Genomic DNA, 22,647 nt, shown 5'->3' on the forward strand with positions numbered 1-22,647 from the left:
ATGTTTGTATTGTTATGGCAGACCAAGTAGTAGCAATTGAGCACTTCCTTTGTATCAATAACCCAGGTACCCGTGCTCAGCCTGTGGACTTAATGTATTAGAAAGAGGTGCATCCCAGGGGATAAGGCATATGAAATACTGGAACAGAAAAAAGATACCTGTGTGGCACAGAGTCTCTCCAGAACAGATGTTAGTAACACCAACAATAATAATAATAATAATACACTTTTATTAACAACTGACTAAAAAAGATAATCCACAGCAAATAGAAAATCGTTGCTCATTAGATGACGCAACGAAAGTCTTCCTTTGTATCCATTGTTTACGGCAGGGCTAGAACATCTGGCATATTCTTCACCATGACCAACCACCTATCATGTAGCCTTTCCAATCTCACACCCGGTTTTCTTTCTTGTTTGGGCCTTATACTGGTCCTTGCTCTTCAGGGCCATTTTCGGTGCCATTTCTGATAGATCTGCTTTAGCTTGGTATGAAGAAATCTGAAACCGCTCGTGACGTCTCTGATATGTGACGAAGAATGGGCAGGGCTTGAAATCCCAACTGGAAGAACTTCAAGGTGTGTTTGGGAATTGGAGTTTAGCTATGGAACACATTTTTGAATACGAGCAAAATATGAGCCGAGACCTGGGAAAGTCTCCGGCTCCTCCTCTGATACATTTTTTTTGGTGCTTTTTGGGCATACTTTTGAATTTGGAAAAGTTACCGAACCAAAACAGCAGTGTAAGGTCTTTAATGTTACCGTGTAGGTACCTGTGATTTTTAGATGCTAAGATGCTCCTGATCCAAAACGGCAAAGCTACACTATATTATTGTAGAGAGGGAGCGGGTGTATGGTCCGTATTTAAAGTCTTCTGCCATAAAACGGCTTCCGGTGCTGGAAGACGCCTCACAGCCCATTGACATGAATACAGAAGACTGCTTAGGACCTATATTCTCTAGTTTCTTCTGTATGTCCTATTCTAGAAACACAGGCTGCATGCTTTAGTTTACTCAGTAACTGAACGCTTTTAAATTACGTTAGAAACAGAGGATATACCTGCACGTATCTTTAAAGGTGAACTCCCACACCCAATATGACCTTGTTTGAAAGTGAGCTCCATCTGACGCCCTTTAAAGCAGATTAACAACCTTACTTTTATTTCTTTCACAGCCTTTTTTTAAATATTATTTTTATTTAGAAAAGCCCAACGCCTGCAGGAAAATACACACATGGCAACTCCTGCTGTTTGTTCACACTTTTTCCACTCCAACAGGCAGCACTGAGCTGTCATCCATGCAGACTACAAAGGATCTAATCAGAAAAATGTAAATCTTCTCAGATTAGGCTGTTTAAGGTCAACTAATGTCACGAAGCACTAGCGCAGGGGTGAGCAACTCCAGTCCCAAAGGGCCACCAACAGGCCAGGTATTCAGGATATCCCTGCTTCAGCACAGGTGGCTCAATCAGTGGCTTGAGTGATTGAGCCACCCGTGCTGAAGCAGGGATATCCCTAATACCTGGCCTGTTGGTTGCCCTTGAGGACTGGAGTTGCCCCCACAAGTTGTCAGGGCTCATAGCGAGACATAACCTAAAACAGTAATGGACTTTATTTTCACTGAGGTTAACGTATAGGCACAAAGCTAATTATATGCACCAACACTGTCCACAATACATCTTATTAACATAAGCTTAACATCACGTAATTGTAGCACAACAGTGTGATATCTTCCAATAGTGTGACGTTTAGTATGTCTTCCTCCCATTCAGACAGGGGAGGCGGAAGGGGGGAATCTACCCTTGTAGCCCCCATTTACTTCTACACCTTGCGAAACACTCCTCTATACCCATGTAATATTGTTTTGGGACTGTGGGACTATTGCTTCTTTCTGTCCGCTAGATATGCAGCCCAGTTCTTATAACTTGAACGGGATTTGTAGTCCGATACTAGGGTGGCAGTCTCCCTTTTTCATTGGGAGAGGGAGCGGCTCAGTGAGTAAAGACACTGACTGGCACTGAGAGTTTGAAGCAGGGGAGCCTGGTTCAATTCCCGGTGTCGGCTCCTTGTGACCTTGGGCAAGTCACTTTATCTCCCTGTGCCTCAGGCACCAAAAACATAGATTGTAATCTCCATGGGGCAGGGACCTTGTCCTGCCAAATGTCTCTGTAAAGCGCTGCGTAAAACTAGCAGCGCTATACAAGAACATGCTATTATATTATTATTATTATTGGACATACAGTATACAGTTGGTATAGTGAGTATCGGTATGCGGTGTCGCTATATGCCGTCCTATTTTTACAGCATAATGGGAATGTGTTTAGATATCCACACCTGCATATATAACTACACCTGTGCAGTATTGAATAGTTAGATCAGAGTGAGGTACTGTACACCTCTGGGTTTACCAACCATATCCAGCACTTTGTCAGCACCACTGCACCTTAGCTAACTCTATGATGACCTTAAGGGTTTATAAAGGGACATTTTGAAATTGATTTTTCATTGGAAAGTAGAAATGTTTAAGCTATGTGTATTTGTCTATCCGGACTTTATATATTTTGATCAATTGTGTATGAAATAGTATATTAAAGGTAAATTGAGGTCCAGACTATTGTGAATCTCTCTTTCTCTTTTTTGGTGGAATTCTCCTACTTTTGATTCCCTGACCGTGCACCGCTCAGTAACATTGTTTAGCTGGATCTTTTATGCCTGGGCCTTCTGGGTCGTGGAGCCAGCTGTTACAACCTTCTTTTTGGGGTTTAACTGTGAGCACACCTAAGATACCTGACAAATACGTATTGGCCTATGAAGATACGCAGTTAGGTGTAACGGGACTACGTTAGGTTAAACGTCACGAGAGGGGCTCGGCAGCCACAGTTTCAATAAAATCAGTGAGCAGGGAAAAAAATAGAGGTGAAAACAGAAATCCTATTGTGCCGTATTGTAAAGAAACAGAATAAAGGAATAAAGATGCAGAGGGAACGGCCCCTTTAATATACTGTGTGTTCCCCGGAGTGTAGTGCAAGAAATACGCAGCGCTCTGTAATGCCACATCTGTTACTGTACCGTCTGCATTATGTGTCCTGATCCAGTCCTCAGAAACCACACGATGACATCAGACAATAAATAATCCCATTTTTATTGGTCTTACCTCAGGTTATGTCACAAGATGGGAAACCGTTGTAGATAAGCTTGTGAACTGTCAACCCAGCAGTATATTTACAATGACAGTGCGACCCGAGGTTGGGCTGAATGTAATTGTACAAGGAATCTGTTGTACCGGGGTTACGATAACGGGTGCGCACAGCGGAGGAAGTTTACGTCACTTCTTTTCCTCTTAATGCGGAACAAAACTCTCTGGAGATTTTAACTTGGCTTCAGTTCCACTGACTGATGTTCAAATAAAATACCTTTTGTTTTAACAAGATTCTTACATTTGGTGCAGACACACAGTGAGCAAACACGCATTTTCAGGATCTTCATACTGTACACAGACCCTTTATTCTTCATTGTTTCAATTGGTGTATCGTGATGGGTGATGTCGTGATATTCATCACCAACCCTGCTATTGAATCCCCTGGAAACGCTTGAGGTAGTCTACGTCAGTGTTTCCCAACTCCAGTCCTCAGGGAACCCCAACAGGTCAGGTCTTAAGGATATCCCTGCTCCAGCACAGGTGGCTCAGTCAAAATGACTGAGCCGCTGATTGACCCACCTGTGCTGGAGCAGGGATATCCTTAAGACCTGACCTGTTGGGGTTCCCTGAGGACTGAAGTTGGGAAACACTGGTCTACATTATAATGGGATATGTGTTGCTATATGGGTGGATCAATGTCACGTAGTATATCTGTATTAATAATCCATCATTTGTAGCTCTCACCTACTTTTTGAGAACCCCTGAAATAGACGGTTTCCTATTCGGGTCGATGGAATAGAAATGTTGCCGAGTACGTCATGTGGCAAAGTACCGCTAATGTCGGAACAATTTGTATACAGTACGTAAGCAAGGAATAAACGAGCTGCCGCACGTCTTCCTGGAGATTGTCCGGGTGTCCAAGAAAAGAGCTGCTCGGTCTTTGAAGCCGGCACATCATGTGCATAGTTTGACCCGTTGTCCCGGGAAATAGTCACTATGTCATCAAAGAGGTTGGTTTTTCCTGCTTGGCTCGCGTCCTGCGTTTCTACTCCTCCTCCTGTACCTTTTCTTGGATAATGGCCACCGTGGTCACGTGACTGCACTGTGCTAACAAGGTCCCTCGACCCGTCCGACACTTAAATGGTCAAACCAATCACAACCAGTGGGTTAGCTCGGCATCATCATCTTCATTCTCGCAGGCGTACTGGCATCTTCATTCTCACAGGCGTACTGGCATCTTCATTCTCACAGGCGTACTGGCATCTTCATTCTCACAGGCGTACTGGCATCTTCATTCTCACAGGCGTACTGGCATCTTCATTCTCACAGGCGTACTGGCATCTTCATTCTCACAGGCGTACTGGCATCTTCATTCTCACAGGCGTACTGGCATCTTCATTCTCACAGGCGTACTGGCATCTTCATTCTCACAGGCGTACTGGCATCTTCATTCTCACAGGCGTACTGGCATCTTCATTCTCACAGGCGTACTGGCATCTTCATTCTCACAGGCGTACTGGCATCTTCATTCTCACAGGCGTACTGGCATCTTCATTCTCACAGGCGTACTGGCATCTTCATTCTCGCAGGCGTACTGGCCAACACTTCCTAGTAATCCATGAGACTCTCATAATTAGCTGAAAGGTGTATCATATCGTGTTAGTAGAACAAAGCTGAACATGTGTCTGTCATCCGCACCCCTGAGGGGTTTATACCAAAGGACCATGTCATTACAAAAGTAGCCCTGGGGCTACTCAAAAATGAACAACAGCATTTATATCCAATACTTTATTAGGATCCCTTATCGAAATATTTACTTTGAATAGAAAATCTCCTGGCTTGTGGTATCTCTCTCTCTCTCCCTCTCCCCCCCCCCTACCCCCTCCCCTCTCTCTCTCCCTCTCCCCACCCCTATCCCCCTCCCCTCTCTCTCTCTCCCCTCTCTCTCTCCCTCTCCCCTCTCTCTCTCCCTCTCCCCACCCCTTTCCCCCTCCCCTCTCTCTCTCCCTCTTCCCACCCCTATCCCCCTCCCCTCTCTCTCTCCCCACCCCTACCCCCCTCCCCTCTCTCTCTCCCCTCTCTTTCTCCCTCTCCCCATCCCTATCCCCCTCCACTCTCTCTCTCCCTCTCCCCACCCCTATCCCCCTCCCCTCTCTCTCCCTACCCCTATCCCCCCCTCTCTCTCACCCCCTCTCTCCCACTTTCTTTCTCCCCCCTTCCCTCTCCCCTGTCTCTCTCCACCCTTTCCCTCTCTCTCCACCCTCTCTCTCCCCCTCTCCCCCCCCCTTCTCTCTCTCCTCCCCCCTCCCCCCCTCTCTCTTATGGTAATCTAGTTTTGGAGGATGAGATAGTTGAGAGCAATGCATAACTTTGTTTGCAAGTGGTAGTCAGACTTGCAGAGGGGACAGGGATGTAAACATGGGGATTTATTAGTAGCCATGGTCCCTCTGAACAGATGTGAGCCTCAATGTGGGAGCAGTGCCTGGAAACTTGCACTGACACTGCTTGCTGCACGTATTCGGTTGCTCGAGCAGCCTGCAGTGCTGAGTATCCGGCACTTTTACAAAGTAATGTATTTCCAAAAATGTTTTGCATCAGGCAAAGGGAGGGGACAGGAAGAGAACAATTCTTATAACATGTTTTGCAAGACAGCAGCCAACACTCCTCTGTGCTGCCTGATACGAAGCGACGCCTGACACACTGGGCTAGGGGCCAGTAGCCTCCTCACCCTTTTAGTGACAGAGAACCAAAGCAGGATGCATTGTGGGCCTCTCATTCTAAAGGCAGTTGTCCAAGGACTATTTAAGTACTGTTCCAATCAATGACTGCAGAAGATTACAACTTTTTCCAAACTAGTAAGCAACAAATCTTTGGTCACTTTTTAAACCCAGGGTGTGGCACATTTCTGTAAAGCTTGGGAGAAGCCCATTTTAACATCTTCCCTGCCAGTGGGGACACTAAGGCCTGGGACATGGTGCAGGGAGCGGCGCTGGGCAGCGCTGACGCTCATGCTCTCTTGCTCAAGCAGGGGATTTTTCTTGTCCCTGCATGAGTGCCAGCGAGCGCTCTTGTGTGCTGGGTGGGAGGCTTTCGGGAGGCGGGCCTGGAGGCGGATCGGGAGGCGGGGCTAGCGCGCGTCGTCACGGCACCGACGTCACGGAGTGCCATTGGCTTCTGGCAGTCACGTGACCGGCCCTGCGCTTGCATGAGCGGCAAAATTTAAACTTGCCTGTCTCCTGCATTTCCGCACGCCTGCGGAAGCGCCGTCTAAAGCCGCGCTGATAGGGATAATGTTTCCCCTCAGCGCGGCTCAGCGCGCCTCAGCACGGTCTTTTTGACCATGTCCGAGGCCTTAGGCATGCATAGCAAAACGTTGCAGGCAGCGAGGTGTCATTGATTTGCCTCTGCGAGAAAGAAGTGAGAGATTTGGGGTGTGACGGGAAGTGACGCTCGGGATCTTCCAGTTCTAACATACTACCATCTTTGTCGCAAAGCATCAGCTATTTGTTGCTTACTGTGTGCTGTCCAGCGGACACATTTTTTTTTTTAACCGGGCAAATTCTTAGGCGATCTCCAGAAGCAGGGGCTCCCCGGTGCAAGAATTAATGGGGTTCAGCTCCAACCAGACACCCCCTTCTTCAAACCTATGTTAAAAACAAAAAAATCGCCTACAAATCTGCCCACTTGGGCTGCCTCTTTAACTGCATACAGGCATACCCCGCATTAACGTACGCAATGGGACCGGAGCATGTATGTAACACAGGCATACCCCGCATTAACGTACGCAATGGGACCGGAGCATGTATGTAACACAGGCATACCCCGCATTAACGTACGCAATGGGACCGGAGCATGTATGTAACACAGGCATACCCCGCATTAACATACGCAATGGGACCGGAGCATGTATGTAACACAGGCATACCCCGCATTAACGTACGCAATGGGACCGGAGCGTGTATGTAACACAGGCATACCCCGCATTAACGTACGCAATGGGACCGGAGCATGTATGTAACACAGGCATACCCCGCATTAACGTACGCAATGGGACCGGAGCATGTATGTAACACAGGCATACCCCGCATTAACGTACGCAATGGGACCGGAGCATGTATGTAACACAGGCATACCCCGCATTAACGTACGCAATGGGACCGGAGTATGTATGTAACACAGGCATACCCCGCATTAACGTACGCAATGGGACCGGAGCATGTGTGTAACACAGGCATACCCCGCATTAACGTACGCAATGGGACCGGAGCATGTATGTAACACAGGCATACCCCGCATTAACGTACGCAATGGGACCGGAGCATGTATGTAACACAGGCACACCCCGCATTAACGTACGCAATGGGACCGGAGCATGTATGTAACACAGGCACACCCCGCATTAACGTACGCAATGGGACCGGAGCATGTATGTAACACAGGCATACCCCGCATTAACGTACGCAATGGGACCGGAGCATGTATGTAACACAGGCATACCCCGCATTAACGTACGCAATGTGACCGGAGCATGTATGTAAAGCGAAAATGTACTTAAAGTGAAGCACTCCCTTTTCCCCACTTATCGATGCATGTACTGTACTGCAATCATCATATACGTGCATAACTCATGTAAATAACACATTTGTAACAGGATCTATAGTCTCCCTGCTTGCGCACAGCTTCGGTACAGGTTGGGAGCCGGTATTGCTGTTCAGGACGTACTGACAGGCGCATGCGTGAGCTGCCGTTTGCCTATTGGGTGCTATGTCCTTAATCGCGCGTGTACTTAAAGTGAGTGTACTTAACCCGGGCTATGCCAGTATTAATTTTTCATCTACTATAATATTTCTGAGCCCCTACGGCCCTAAAAGTGTGTGCTTACCAACGTGCTGTTATTGTGGAATGAAGTATGTTAGAGCCTTGAAAGCCATGAGAAATAAATCGTTAGCAACATGTATTTGCAATAGCCCAAACTCGGCGGCCATGCAATACTTATTTTAATACACGTTGTATGATACATATAACAAATTGAGAAGTGCATCACTATTCCCAAAGTATATATCTTCCGTGGGTTTAATTAACCCTTAAGCTGCCCTCAGAACACTCCCTGGACGTGACAGAAAGCAGACACTGCGGGGTCTCCTATGGTGTCCATTTGATTTTGTTTTTTTTAGTGGGAGATCATTCTGGGGGTGCCAGGTCGGCCGCAGGAAAAGGGCTGATTTTAGTATTGAAATTGAAAGGGGTGAATTATAGGTAGGGATTCCGGTTTTTATGTTTTTGTAAAATCCATGTTAATCCTTTTGAAATATTTTTCCATATGCAACAAAAAAAAAATCGCTTTTTTTTTTCCAGTGTTTAAATAATATATAACAATAAAAAAATAGCAAAACAACAGTGTCCTGTAATTCCGTGTTTTTTTTTTTTTTTTAATGCAAAATAAAAAGCTAAACACACATCATAGAAGCCACCTGACATGGTAATGGGGAGGTGGGGGGAGGGGTTATTTGACGCCACAACGCTGCAGAAGGAGGCAGCGGCCCGCGATAAGTGCCTATGGGTGACAATATTTTCAATCCACCACTGGCTGTATGTCCATCTTTCTAAACTGTAACAGCTAGGTTTGCTGTGCTGCATAATACTGTTTCCTGGCAGATGTAGCAGAAGTTGTTGCACCCGGCGTTGTGCGGTTTCACGCGTTTTACCGACCGATTTTGTGTGATCGGGCAATATTGAATTCAGCGGTGCCGCAAGTTGCGAAATCGCACAATTCCCTCTCCGCAGCCGCAAATTAGCGCCTTACCGCAAGTTAACAGGTGCAATTGCAATCTACTATGGGGCCTATGCAGAGAGCAGCGCTTTTTAAAATTGGAGAGGGGAATAAAAAGTAGGTTTAATGGAGAGTTTTATTCTCCATATGCAGAAATGGGCGAAATCCGCTATTTTTAGCATTACTGCATGTGGAGAATTGTAAATGAGGAGATTCGCGCAGCTGAAAGGGAGAAAAAAAATCACGCATTTTTTATTTTTCCCTATAGCCGGCGAGCTCCTGCTTCTTGCCAACTTTAGTTGGCGGAGAAAATTGACGAAAATCGCGCCAAAAACAGCCGCTAGATGGCGAGCGCGCCTTTCTGAATTCGGATACTTTTCAGACTGGCGAGATGTAGTTTCTCGGCAGCCGCGCGGCGAGATTTTGAAATAGAAAAAAAAAATGGCGCGTTTTTTCTAGCTCGCCATTTTCAGCTGTTTTTTGCGCGTTTTTTTCCGGAAAATGGCGAGATTTTAAATAGCGCTGCTCTCTGCATGAGGCCCTATATCTGTACGTCATTTTCATTGATTATTCAATCGAGCCACACATATTTAAAACAAAAAGACGCCTATGGATCAATTATAGCTGAGCTGGGGGGGGGGTGGAAGGGGGGGGAGGTGGGAGGGGGGAGGGGCGAAGGCGCAGGCAGCACAATCTCTGCTGTTGTATCTGTCTACGCCGGCAACCGTATTCACGACATGATGTACCTGGGGAACACGGGCAGGTGTCTGGGGGTCCATCGTACATGACATTGTAGTCTGCATTTTTTTTTCTTTTAAAGTGCTGCTTTAAGTGAAAAAAACCAGGAAGAACATTCAAAGATGATTATTTTAGGAAATTGCCATTACCCGGAGAGTGAATGCACGTTTGAAATGTATGGGTTGTTATCCTGAAGCATGTCCCAGAAGAGACTCCGAAATGGTCTCGGGGGGTTTTAAATACATTCCCATCTTTGCTTGCCAATTACTTGAATATCTAAGGTCTCCCTTTCAAATGCCCTGACCCTTTCCGATTTGGAACAGGAAGTCCAGGATTTTGTTGAAGATTTCGGCAGAAGTTGGGCCAAAACTGAGCTCTCTCTTAATTGGTGCTTCAGAGTGCTAAATCTAGCGAGGAAGAACAATAGCAGTAATTATTACTCGCATCAATTATTGACAAGCATGTTTATTTCTATCAATAATTAAAACTGCTCTACTTGTTCATTATTATGATCATCAATTTTGCAGTATAGATGTTTTGTAGCTGTGTTGGCCTCAAACAAACAGATTATTTTGTATGTTAAAATGCCTTTTACTGTATGGCAATTACACATAGACTTTGCTGTATATCAGCAATGAAACCCACTTAGATGTTCCCCAAAAGTGTAGATTTGGTCGATATATCTGCTCCAAAGAAAGAACTTGTGTGCAACAGCGTCCACGTAAAATGGGAAGGTTGATCTAGGTAAAGGTAGTGAATATCCGTAAGGAAATGCGCCCCTTCTGATGAAGCGTCAGGTTTGGGTGTGAAACGAGTAAGGATACCCCACCTGGGTCTCTGTATCACCATCCATATGCTTTTTTGCAGGGGTGGCCAACTCCAGTGCTCAAGAGCTACCAACAGGCCAGGTATTAGGGATATTTCTGCTTCAGCACAGGTGGCTCAATCAGTGGCTCCGTCAAAGACTGAGCCACCTGTGCTGAAGCAGGGATATCCTTAAAACCTGACCTGTTGGTGGCCCTTGGGGACTGGAGTTGGCCACCCCTGTTTTATTACTTTATTTTGTCATATAGTCTCTGTGGCCTATTTCTCATAGCTTCATTGCGCTGTGTTGTGCAGCACATGCTTCTAACTCCCTCCTTAATCTTATGCATAGCATCATGGTGGGGCACTCACAGCAATGTGATAATGTGATGTGGGTGAGTAGGACTGCAAATCCAGGTCAGGAGGACGGATTGACCCAGCCCCGTTCTTATGACTATCCTTTCTCAAAAGAACAACGGTGCTACAAATCCCAGAATGCCTTGGGAGATAAATATAAAAGAACAGAACTGAAACATCCTGGACATAGGGCCAGTTGAAACCCCTCTGGATGAGAAATCACAGACACTGCCAAGTACACATGTCCATACCTGTGAGCATGTGAAAGCCCCTATCTGGGACATGTGGGGGGCAAAACTCAGGCAAATGATCATTCACTTTGACAGTAATCTATATTCGGCTTTTTTGCGTTGAATGTTTCGGTTTGTCTGTTACGTTATGCCTGAAAGATATTAAAGAAGCGACACTGCATGCGTTTCCAGGGTCGCTGGGACACGTGACTCCCGCTCTCCCTCTTACAGAAATGGGGTCTGCAGTATATATCATGAAAGTGCTCTGCGATGAGCCGTTTGCGTGATTGTGTTGTTGTTGCGTTTCTCTGCCTGAAGCGCGCCATGTTTCTGAATAGTGTAAATTTGCCACATGCACAAGTATTCTGCGCTCACAAACCGACAAAAGTACCGCCAGCCGCACATCTCTTAACACGTCGACTTGCAACATGCAAATGTCACCCCGCCCCAACTTCTCCCGAGTGCCCCATAAATCCCTCATCTGGTTGCAGACAGGTACAGACATGCCTGAAAATGGCGCAGTTAAGATGAATACATAGATGGTGCCTGGTGCAGGTATATGTCAGCGCCACGACTGGACACCTGCATTTTGCCTGCGATACATAGAGCCCAGTGGTGGATTTTTCATTAGGACCGCCAGGCCCGGGCCTAAGGCGGCAGAATTTGGTAGCGGTATGTGCGATCTGTGCTTGCTGCCCACGAATGCGCAATCGGCGTTTGCCAACCCCTGGTGTGCACGAGTGGCTGGCAAGTGCTGTTTGCCCATACGCCATGACGTCACACAGCATCACGTTGCCATGGCATCGCTGAAGGATGAGGGCAGCACCAGGTAAGTGCCGAAGGGCGGCATTCTTTTTAAATCCGCCACTGATAGAGCCCAATATTTTCTCAGGAACTACAGATGTAGCAAGTCTCGCAGTCCTGTGCGTCACGGATAAAGAAGCAGAAGTCCGTGGCGCCGGCGGAAGTGTCTGCCACGTTGGAGCTGGGGGTGGGTCTATGCTTCTGAATGGGACCCCCCCTCCCCTCGCACCGAAGACATTTACAGTAGGATGGCTACATCCATAAATAGTCTCTTGGCGTAAGATCTACACAAGGATTTACCCCTAAAGAGATATCATGTATTGCTTGGAGCATGACAAGCGAGGCAATGCACAATGCAGGGGTGGCCAACTCCAGTCCTCAAGCCTTTTCTCATTACTATGTTACCCTGCATGAAAGCCTGTTGTTGGTTGGGGAGCTAAAATCATTTGACCAGGGGTGGCCAACTCCAGTCCTCAAAGGCCACCAGCAGGTCAGGTTTTCAGGATATCCCTGCTTCAGCACAGGTGGCCCAATCAGGGGTTCATTCGAAGACAGGTGGCCCTTGCGGACTGGAGCTGGCCTCTCCTGCACTAGCACAAGGAACAGTTTTTCTTCTTCTCACACAGTGGGGAGAGACGTCCGACAGGTTTGGAAGCACCAGGGGAAGCTCCCGCCCCTCGCCTGCCACAAACTGGTTATCATATAGTGCAGTAAATAAAAGAAAGCACATGTCAAAGTGGCTGAACACATTCAAGTGGAACTTGACTTTTTCTTCTGTGACTAAGGCAGGTAGCAACAAAGGACCCAGACAAGACAAATGAAAGCAAATAGCACCTCAATTTGCAGAAGTGTCACCTCCGTGCAGGTTTGTGAAGCACGGATCCCCTTCCCCTTCCTGACATACACGTGTTTTAATACAGTTGTCAAACCAGTGTACAAAGAAACTTTTATTTTCTCCTGGCAACATTAAAGTCGCATTGGGACATTTGGTTTATATCTCTTTTATGAATAGATCTAATGTGACATACTAAGACATAATGCAAACCGATGTATAGTAGCATTCACCTTATGAATGTGCCCGCTTGTTACAGGAAATGGTTTTAGATGATTTAATGAAATATTCTGTCTTCTTCAACTTGTCTCTGTTTTTGGACCATCTTATTCATAGACCACCTCCTTTATTAACCTTGTATATTGAAGTGGCTCAAAACTGCCCCAAAATATTAAGTATAGCGTTGAAAAGGGAGATAGCAGATGCTAGTGTGAGAGCATCATGTCATTGAGATTAAGACTATAACCCTAGTGGTAAGCACATGTGTCCACGTTTAGGTAGTACGGTATATTGTTTAAGATTTTGGCATATTCGCTGAAGTTTTCACCCATGTTCACACTACTGTGAACTACTTTATTTTTGCTGTCAAAATAAATGTATTTAGCAAAACTGATTATCATTCACACCAAAAAAATCTCTTTCTACCTCGCTATGCGGTGCAGACCCATGTTTGTGACTGTGTGGGGCGTGTACTGTTCTGTACTGTTCTGCAAAAATGGTGACCTTCACAAAAAAGAAAAAAGGTCTGTCCCATTTGTAAGCAACAAAAGACCAAACTGTGACTGTTTTGCAAACGTGTGGGGATATGTCACACATTTCTCCATACAGCCCACCTGTGTAAGGGAACATTACATTTCTCTATACAGCACACCTGCATAAGGGAACATTGCATTTCTCCATACAGCACACCTGCATAAGGGAACATTACATTTCTCCATACAGCACACCTGCATAAGGGAACAATACATTTCTCTATACAGCACACCTGCATAAGGGAACATTACATTTCAGGATGCTGTTAATGAATAATGGGAGTAATGTTGCAGCCCGGGCAGGGTCGGGCCTCTGCAGCCCAACTAGGGGATACAAGCCTCAAGTTTCCATTAATGATTTAATTTGTGTGCAGCACTAGCAGTGATTCAGAACACAGTGAATGGGAAGCCTGTGACGGGTCCAGATCCTCCTTAGAGATAACAGAACTTTATGCAGAATCTGCAGAGTACTGCAACGTTGGACATGTTTATTTTGTGCAATGTTCACCCCAGATGTTTTATCCATGTGTGTGCTCCCTTTAATGCCTTTGGCATAAAACTGTGTACCATGTACACACACACACACACTATATATATATATATATATATATATATATATATATGTAGCCTGGAGCTCCCGCAGCTCCTTGAGACCCCCCTCCCCTTGGGCAGCTCGATCGCGGGTGCCGAAAGACCCGACGGCTGCTTCCAAGGGTGGGGGCTGGAGCAGGGAGCAGCGCGGCTTCCCCTGCCTGCGGCCGGTTGCCGGGGACGCGATCGGGCCGTTGCTAAGGCCGCGATCGCGTCTCTAAGGTCCCGGCGGCCGCAGAGCAGGGCGCCGCCATTAAGGACCGTCTCGCGCATGCGCAGTGGACGCGTAGGCGCAGGGAAAGCCCCAGAGCTAGGGATAGCTCGCGCGAGCATAGAGACAGCTCAGGGAGAAGAGAGAAAGCCAGAGCTAAAGATTGCACACGCGCAGTGGAGGGTAAGGAAAGCCCGCGAACCCCTAGCCTATCAGGGAAGGCTCTGAGCAGGGACTACGAGTCTCATGAGTCTCTGTATGCCCCATGTGACACCAGGGAGCCAATAGGGCTTAGGAAGGCCAGGCAAGGAAAGTGGATACATTGTTTGGACTGCAGCACGTTTGTCAGTTGGAGCTGGGGAGCTGTGAGGGAAGGAAGGGTGCAGAGAGCATATGCAGCTCCTGCATCGAGTAAGGTCCCCACATCCCAAGTAAGGCCCCAACTCCCCACCAGGTTAGTGGGTAAGTGTTGAGGGACGGCCCAGATAGGGACGCTGCCCTTAGTGCGTGTGTGTGTGCTGTCTTGTCAGGATCATGGCTGGCAGTGCTGTGAGGCCTGACAAGAAGGCATAGTGCTATTGTGCAGCAAGTTGCTGTACGCGTTCCAGAAGTTTGCAGTGCGTAGCTGTTAGTGTTAGTGTTCCAGGTTGCTGTGTGGAGTGTTGCATGTGACGCTGCCTGTACTGAGTGCAGTGTGTGTGCAGCGTGTGTTACTGTCTGCCGGCTGACTGAGAGCTGTGTGTCGGCTGCAGGCGCGTTAGGATAAGTGAGTTAGGAGCTAGTTGTTCAGTGTGTGTATATCACCAGTGCCAGTTGCACGTGGTGAGCTGCCAGAGTCTGGGATCAGACAGAAGTTACAGGGAGAGTTATTCTGCATGCAGGGACTAGGGTAGAGGTATACCCCAGGGCCCAGTTAGTCCCCTATGACACCAGAGGAAGCTGTATGATATAGGGTTGGCCTTAGGACAGGGACTCCTTCACCATATTTAGAGCAGCAAGAGGGATGCTGTCTGACGGCCTCTGACTGTCTGACAGCGTGTTCAGAGACTGTGTTAAAGGAGCATTCCGGCTGGAGATTCCTTTCCTGTGGATGCAGCGTGTGCACCCATTCCTGCAGGGAGCAGCGCAGCACGCCGTGGGATCACTGTGCGGTGCTGCTGAGTTCCAAGGATTTTCCTGACCAGGACTGGTCAGGGAGGTAGTATATATTAAGTGCACCACCGGGCCCCAACACAGGGAAGCGCTATCCCTCACACTCACACTGGTCTTTATTGTTGGGGACACTCAAGAGACTGCGGGGAATGTGATGATGGACATGTGGGTGGGGGAATGGTATGCATTCAGAGTGATGCACTGTTATTGATATATTGTTTTGATGTTATGCAAAGAGGTGTTATTGGAGTTACAGGTTATGTTCAGTAAATACTGTTTATTCACACGGTGTGTATTTACTGTATGGTTGTTCTGGTGAGGGCACACTCCCACCCCGTTGGGATCCCTCATCAGTGGAGGCGCTGCACCGAGTGTAAGTACATACCCCAGGTTCCCCGTGGCGGAAGCTCAGCTCTCTTGGTTGCCAAACAGGTATAGCACCACACTGATAAGTAGTCAGACACACCTACCCACCTCAATCTCACTTAAGGGGGGGGAAAGAGGGCTACATATATATATATATATATATATATATATATGTGTATATATATATATAATAAATACAAATAACCAGACTTATAAAGAGTAGTGAAACAGTGAAGGCTGGAGAGAGACTGCAGATTACAATATAAAGGCATTAAGATCAATACTGTAGCAATATTTAAACCTGGAGGTTGCAGATTCCCAAGTTTAAATATCCAAAAAGTTTCCCATTGGGATAATATTCTTACTCGATCACCACCTCTCCACTTTAGAGGAACATGTTCAGGTGCACTATATGGGTTTCCTGTAGGATCAGAGTGATGTTTCTGTTTATAATGAAGTGGGGACACTATGATATTCTCACCCTATAGTGATGTTCTCCCCCATTTTGTATTATCTTTTTTTCAGTGCTAGAAATCTCAGTACAGACTCGGGGGGACCACAACTTTCCTTTGTCCATTCTTACTTATGCCTATAAACAGTGTTCGACAAACCTATACATTTGCTCGCCCCGGGCGAGTGGATTTAACCCCCGGGCGAGTAAATATTGGCCCAAGCAGCACACGTTTGGTACTAGGTGGCGAGTAGATTTTTTTGTGTGGCAAGTAGATTTTTTGGTGATTTGTCAACCACTGCCTATAAATATACAACATTTCAACATACAGTAAAAGCCCCCAATAAAGGAGTTGTGTTACAAGGATATTATAGAATGATCTTTATTTTGAATGAGTAATCCTGTTGAAAGTAGAGCCATTAATAGCTTTTATACTGTAACATAGATTTGTGTTATTGTTGATGTGAACACCTCATTTTATTCTTCAAGACAATAAAAAAAAAAGTTAGGTAAAACGTATGTACAGATATTTATATACAGTTTAAATGATAATCCTGTCTGACTTTGGGATATATAAATCTAACAAATGTTGACATTGCTGATTATTTTCAGTAATTTTTGTGCTTATGCAGAAGTCAAACCCTGACTTGCCATGATCATGCTTCCTTGAGGTACAATATACCTTCAATGTATTACATACCACACAGGAGGCCTCACATTGACTTAAATGTTTAGTATACGGCCAATTTACCTTTAATAAAAGATCCTAACTGCTCCTTTCTGCCCTCTGATAAGCCACTGGAAAAGTCTCTTCACACGGACGTAGCCAGCAGTAATACATAGACAGGCGACTCGCTATGTACCGTGATGCTATGTTATTCTCATTCTAAAAAGGAACATACAAAAATGGAGCAGGAAGCAAGTCTGAAACTCCGAAAGCAGCCACTGATAACTGCAATGAGACCGACCTGAACTTCCTGTGCAGATTGTAGGATAATCCAGCAGCCAACATATACAGAGGTGCCGGGCTCCGAACTGCTTTTAATAGACCTTGCTATTAAGTGCTTCAGCGCACTGGAGGACACGCCAGTACCCCTGTGTGTGTTTACATCTATCTATCTACATGTATCTATCTAGATTTAAGCAGAGACTTTCCTTACTGCTGGGGAAGGGTGCAGTAACAAGACCACAGCATCCTCACGCAGCAGGGAATAAGACCGCGGGGACCGCACCATCCCAACGCAACAGGGAATAAGACTGTGGGGACCATAGCATCCTCACACTACAGGGAATAAGACTGGGGGGCCGCAGCATCCTCACACAGCAGGGAATAAGACTGCTGGGAACACAGCATCCTCACCCAGCAGGGAATAAGACTGTGGGGGCCGCAGCATCCTCACACTACAGGGAATAAGACTGCGGGGGCCGCAGCATCCTCACACTACAGGGAATAAGACTGTGGGGACCATAGCATCCTCACACAGCAGGGAATAAGACTGCGGGGACCACAGCTTCCTCACACAGCAGGGAATAAGACTGCGGGGGCCACAGCATCCTCACACAGCAGGGAATAAGACTGCGGGGGCCACAGCATCCTCACACAGCAGGGAATAAGACTGCGGGGACCATAGCATCCTCACACTACAGGGAATAAGACTGCGGGGACCATAGCATCCTCACACTACAGGGAATAAGACTGCGGGGACCATAGCATCCTCACACAGCAGGGAATAAGACTGCGGGGGCCGCAGCATCCTCACACTACAGGGAATAAGACTGCGGGGACCACAGCATCCTCACACAGCAGGGAATAAGACTGCGGGGACCATAGCATCCTCACACAGCAGGGAATAAGACTGCGGGGGCCACAGCTTCCTCACACTACAGGGAATAAGACTGCGGGGGCCATAGCATCCTCACACAGCAGGGAATAAGACCGCGGGGGCCACAGCATCCTCACACAGCAGGGAATAAGACTGCGGGGACCATAGCATCCTCACACAGCAGGGAATAAGACTGCGGGGACCATAGCATCCTCACACAGCAGGGAATAAGACTGCGGGGACCACAGCATCCTCACACTACAGGGAATAAGACTGCGGGGACCACAGCATCCTCACACAGCAGGGAATAAGACTGCGGGGACCATAGCATCCTCACACTACAGGGAATAAGACTGCGGGGACCATAGCATCCTCACACAGCAGGGAATAAGACTGCGGGACCACAGCATCCTCACACTACAGGGAATAAGACTGTGGGGACCATAGCATCCTCACACAGCAGGGAATAAGACTGCGGGGACCACAGCTTCCTCACACAGCAGGGAATAAGACTGCGGGGACCATAGCATCCTCACACTACAGGGAATAAGACTGCGGGGACCATAGCATCCTCACACAGCAGGGAATAAGACTGCGGGGGCCGCAGCATCCTCACACTACAGGGAATAAGACTGCGGGGGCCACAGCATCCTCACACAGCAGGGAATAAGACTGCGGGGGCCACAGCATCCTCACACAGCAGGGAATAAGACTGCGGGGACCATAGCATCCTCACACTACAGGGAATAAGACTGCGGGGACCATAGCATCCTCACACAGCAGGGAATAAGACTGCGGGGGCCGCAGCATCCTCACACTACAGGGAATAAGACTGCGGGGACCACAGCATCCTCACACAGCAGGGAATAAGACTGCGGGGACCATAGCATCCTCACACAGCAGGGAATAAGACTGCGGGGGCCACAGCTTCCTCACACTACAGGGAATAAGACTGCGGGGGCCATAGCATCCTCACACAGCAGGGAATAAGACCGCGGGGGCCACAGCATCCTCACACAGCAGGGAATAAGACTGCGGGGACCATAGCATCCTCACACAGCAGGGAATAAGACTGCGGGGACCATAGCATCCTCACACAGCAGGGAATAAGACTGCGGGGACCACAGCATCCTCACACTACAGGGAATAAGACTGCGGGGACCATAGCATCCTCACACAGCAGGGAATAAGACTGCGGGGACCATAGCATCCTCACACTACAGGGAATAAGACTGCGGGGACCACAGCATCCTCACACAGCAGGGAATAAGACTGCGGGGGCCATAGCATCCTCATACTACAGGGAATAAGACCGCGGGGACCATACTGCACCGACACACTTTATTCGAGCAAATACCCAGTATGTACCTGGCAGATACCTGGAATGCGCCGCTCCTCACCTCTGACAAGCCCCGTTGCGTTTGCCTTCCCAGCCTGGGTTCATGCCTGGCTGACGGGCGGCTGATCTGTTAAATGATAATGATTAGGATTTAATAGGCTGCAATGCTTCGCGTGTCTACCAGATGGCATAAATTCATGAATTGTAATGCAGTATATATATATATATATATACTGTGCAGTATTGCAGCCAGCGGGAATAAAATGCTTCAATCCCTGCCTGGAAAATAACTCAATGCACTCGGGCACAAAACAGTCACAAACCTCAATACACCCGGGTATACCCGAATTCGTGGGACTAGCCGAGCTCGAATAAAGTGTGTCGCCAGTGTAGCATCCTCACACAGCAGGGAATAAGACCGCGGGGGCCACAGCATCCTCACACAGCAGGGAATAAGACAGCGGGGGCCGCAGCATCCTCACACAGCAGGGAATATAAGACCGCGGGGACCATAGCATCCTCACACAACAGGGAATAAGACTGTGGGGACCACAGCATCCTCACACAGCAGGGAATAAGACCGCGGGGACCACAGCTTCCTCACACAGCAGGGAATAAGACTGCGGGGGCCGCAGCATCCTCACACAGCAGGGAATATAAGACCGCGGGGACCATAGCATCCTCACACAGCAGGGAATATAAGACCGCGGGGGCCGCAGCATCCTCACACAGCAGGGAATAAGACCGCGGGGACCACAGCTTCCTCACACAGCAGGGAATAAGACTGCGGGGGCCGCAGCATCCTCACACAGCAGGGAATATAAGACCGCGGGGACCATAGCATCCTCACACAGCAGGGAATAAGACTGCGGGGGCTGCAGCATCCTCACACAGCAGGGAATAAGACCGCAGGGACCATAGCATCCTCATACTACAGGGAATAAGACTGCGGGGACCATAGCATCCTCACACAGCAGGGAATAAGACTGCGGGGGCCACAGCATGCTCACACAGCAGGGAATAAGACTGCGGGGGCCGCAGCATCCTCACACAGCAGGGAATAAGACTGCGGGGGCCGCAGCATCCTCACACAGCAGGGAATAAGACTGCGGGGGCTGCAGCATCCTCACACAGCAGGGAATAAGACCGCAGGGACCACAGCATCCTCACACTACAGGGAATAAGACCGCGGGGGCTGCAGCATCCTCACACAGCAGGGAATAAGACCGCGGGGACCACAGCTTCCTCACACAGCAGGGAATAAGACTGCGGGGGCCACAGCATGCTCACACAGCAGGGAATAAGACTGCGGGGGCCGCAGCATCCTCACACAGCAGGGAATAAGACTGCGGGGGCCGCAGCATCCTCACACAGCAGGGAATAAGACTGCGGGGGCTGCAGCATCCTCACACAGCAGGGAATAAGACCGCAGGGACCACAGCATCCTCACACTACAGGGAATAAGACCGCGGGGGCTGCAGCATCCTCACACTACAGGGAATAAGACCGCGGGGACCATAGCATCCTCACACAGCAGGGAATATAAGACCGCGGGGGCCGCAGCATCCTCACACAGCAGGGAATAAGACCGCGGGGACCACAGCTTCCTCACACAGCAGGGAATAAGACTGCGGGGGCCGCAGCATCCTCACACAGCAGGGAATATAAGACCGCGGGGACCATAGCATCCTCACACAGCAGGGAATAAGACTGCGGGGGCTGCAGCATCCTCACACAGCAGGGAATAAGACCGCAGGGACCATAGCATCCTCACACTACAGGGAATAAGACCGCGGGGGCTGCAGCATCCTCACACAGCAGGGAATAAGACCGCAGGGACCATAGCATCCTCATACTACAGGGAATAAGACTGCGGGGACCATAGCATCCTCACACAGCAGGGAATAAGACTGCGGGGGCCACAGCATGCTCACACAGCAGGGAATAAGACTGCGGGGGCCGCAGCATCCTCACACAGCAGGGAATAAGACTGCGGGGGCCGCAGCATCCTCACACAGCAGGGAATAAGACTGCGGGGGCTGCAGCATCCTCACACAGCAGGGAATAAGACCGCAGGGACCACAGCATCCTCACACTACAGGGAATAAGACCGCGGGGGCTGCAGCATCCTCATACTACAGGGAATAAGACTGCGGGGACCATAGCATCCTCACACAGCAGGGAATAAGACCGCAGGGACCATAGCATCCTCACACAGCAGGGAATAAGACTGCGGGGGCCACAGCATCCTCATACTACAGGGAATAAGACCGCAGGGACCATAGCATCTTCATACTACAGGGAATAAGACTGCGGGGGCCACAGCATCCTCATACTACAGGGAATAAGACTGCGGGGGCCACAGCATCCTCATACTACAGGGAATAAGACCGCAGGGACCATAGCATACTCATACTACAGGGAATAAGACTGCGGGGGCCACAGCATCCTCACACAGCAGGGAATAAGACCGCAGGGACCATAGCATCCTCACACAGCAGGGAATAAGACTGCGGGGGCCACAGCATCCTCATACTACAGGGAATAAGACCGCAGGGACCATAGCATCTTCATACTACAGGGAATAAGACTGCGGGGGCCACAGCATCCTCATACTACAGGGAATAAGACTGCGGGGGCCACAGCATCCTCACACAGCAGGGAATAAGACTGTGGGGACCATAGCATCCTCACACTACAGGGAATAAGACCGCGGGGGGCGCAGCATCCTCACACAGCAGGGAATAAGACAGCGGGGGCCGCAGCATCCTCACACAGCAGGGAATAAGACTGTGGGGGCCGCAGCATCCTCACACTACAGGGAATAAGACTGCGGGGGCCACAGCATCCTCACACAGCAGGGAATAAGACTGCGGGACCATAGCATCCTCACACAGCAGGGAATAAGACTGCGGGGGCCACAGCATCCTCACACAGCAGGGAAAATAAGACCGCGGGGACCATAGCATCCTCACACAGCAGGGAATAAGACCGCGGGGGCCACAGCATCCTCACACAGCAGGGAATAAGACAGCGGGGGCCGCAGCGTCCTCACACAGCAGGGAATAAGAGTGTGGGGGCCGCAGCATCCTCACACTACAGGGAATAAGACTGCGGGGACCATAGCATCCTCACACAGCAGGAAATAAGACTGCGGGGGCCATAGCATCCTCACACAGCAGGGAATAAGACTGCGGGGGCTGCAGCATCCTCACACTACAGGGAATAAGACTGCGGGGACCATAGCATCCTCACACAGCAGGGAATAAGACTGCGGGGGCCATAGCATCCT

General features: G+C 48.7%; 1 protein-coding gene across 13 annotated transcripts in view; it reads left to right on the forward strand.

Moving 5' to 3' along the window:
- Window positions 1-22,647, forward strand: part of ZBTB20 (zinc finger and BTB domain containing 20) — an 876,097-nt gene that overhangs the window by 515,015 nt on the left and 338,435 nt on the right. The gene's annotated exons all lie outside the window — the stretch shown is intronic.

Source organism: Ascaphus truei, chromosome 3 (genome assembly GCF_040206685.1).
Source record: "Ascaphus truei isolate aAscTru1 chromosome 3, aAscTru1.hap1, whole genome shotgun sequence".
NCBI classification, from domain to species: domain Eukaryota; kingdom Metazoa; phylum Chordata; class Amphibia; order Anura; family Ascaphidae; genus Ascaphus; species Ascaphus truei.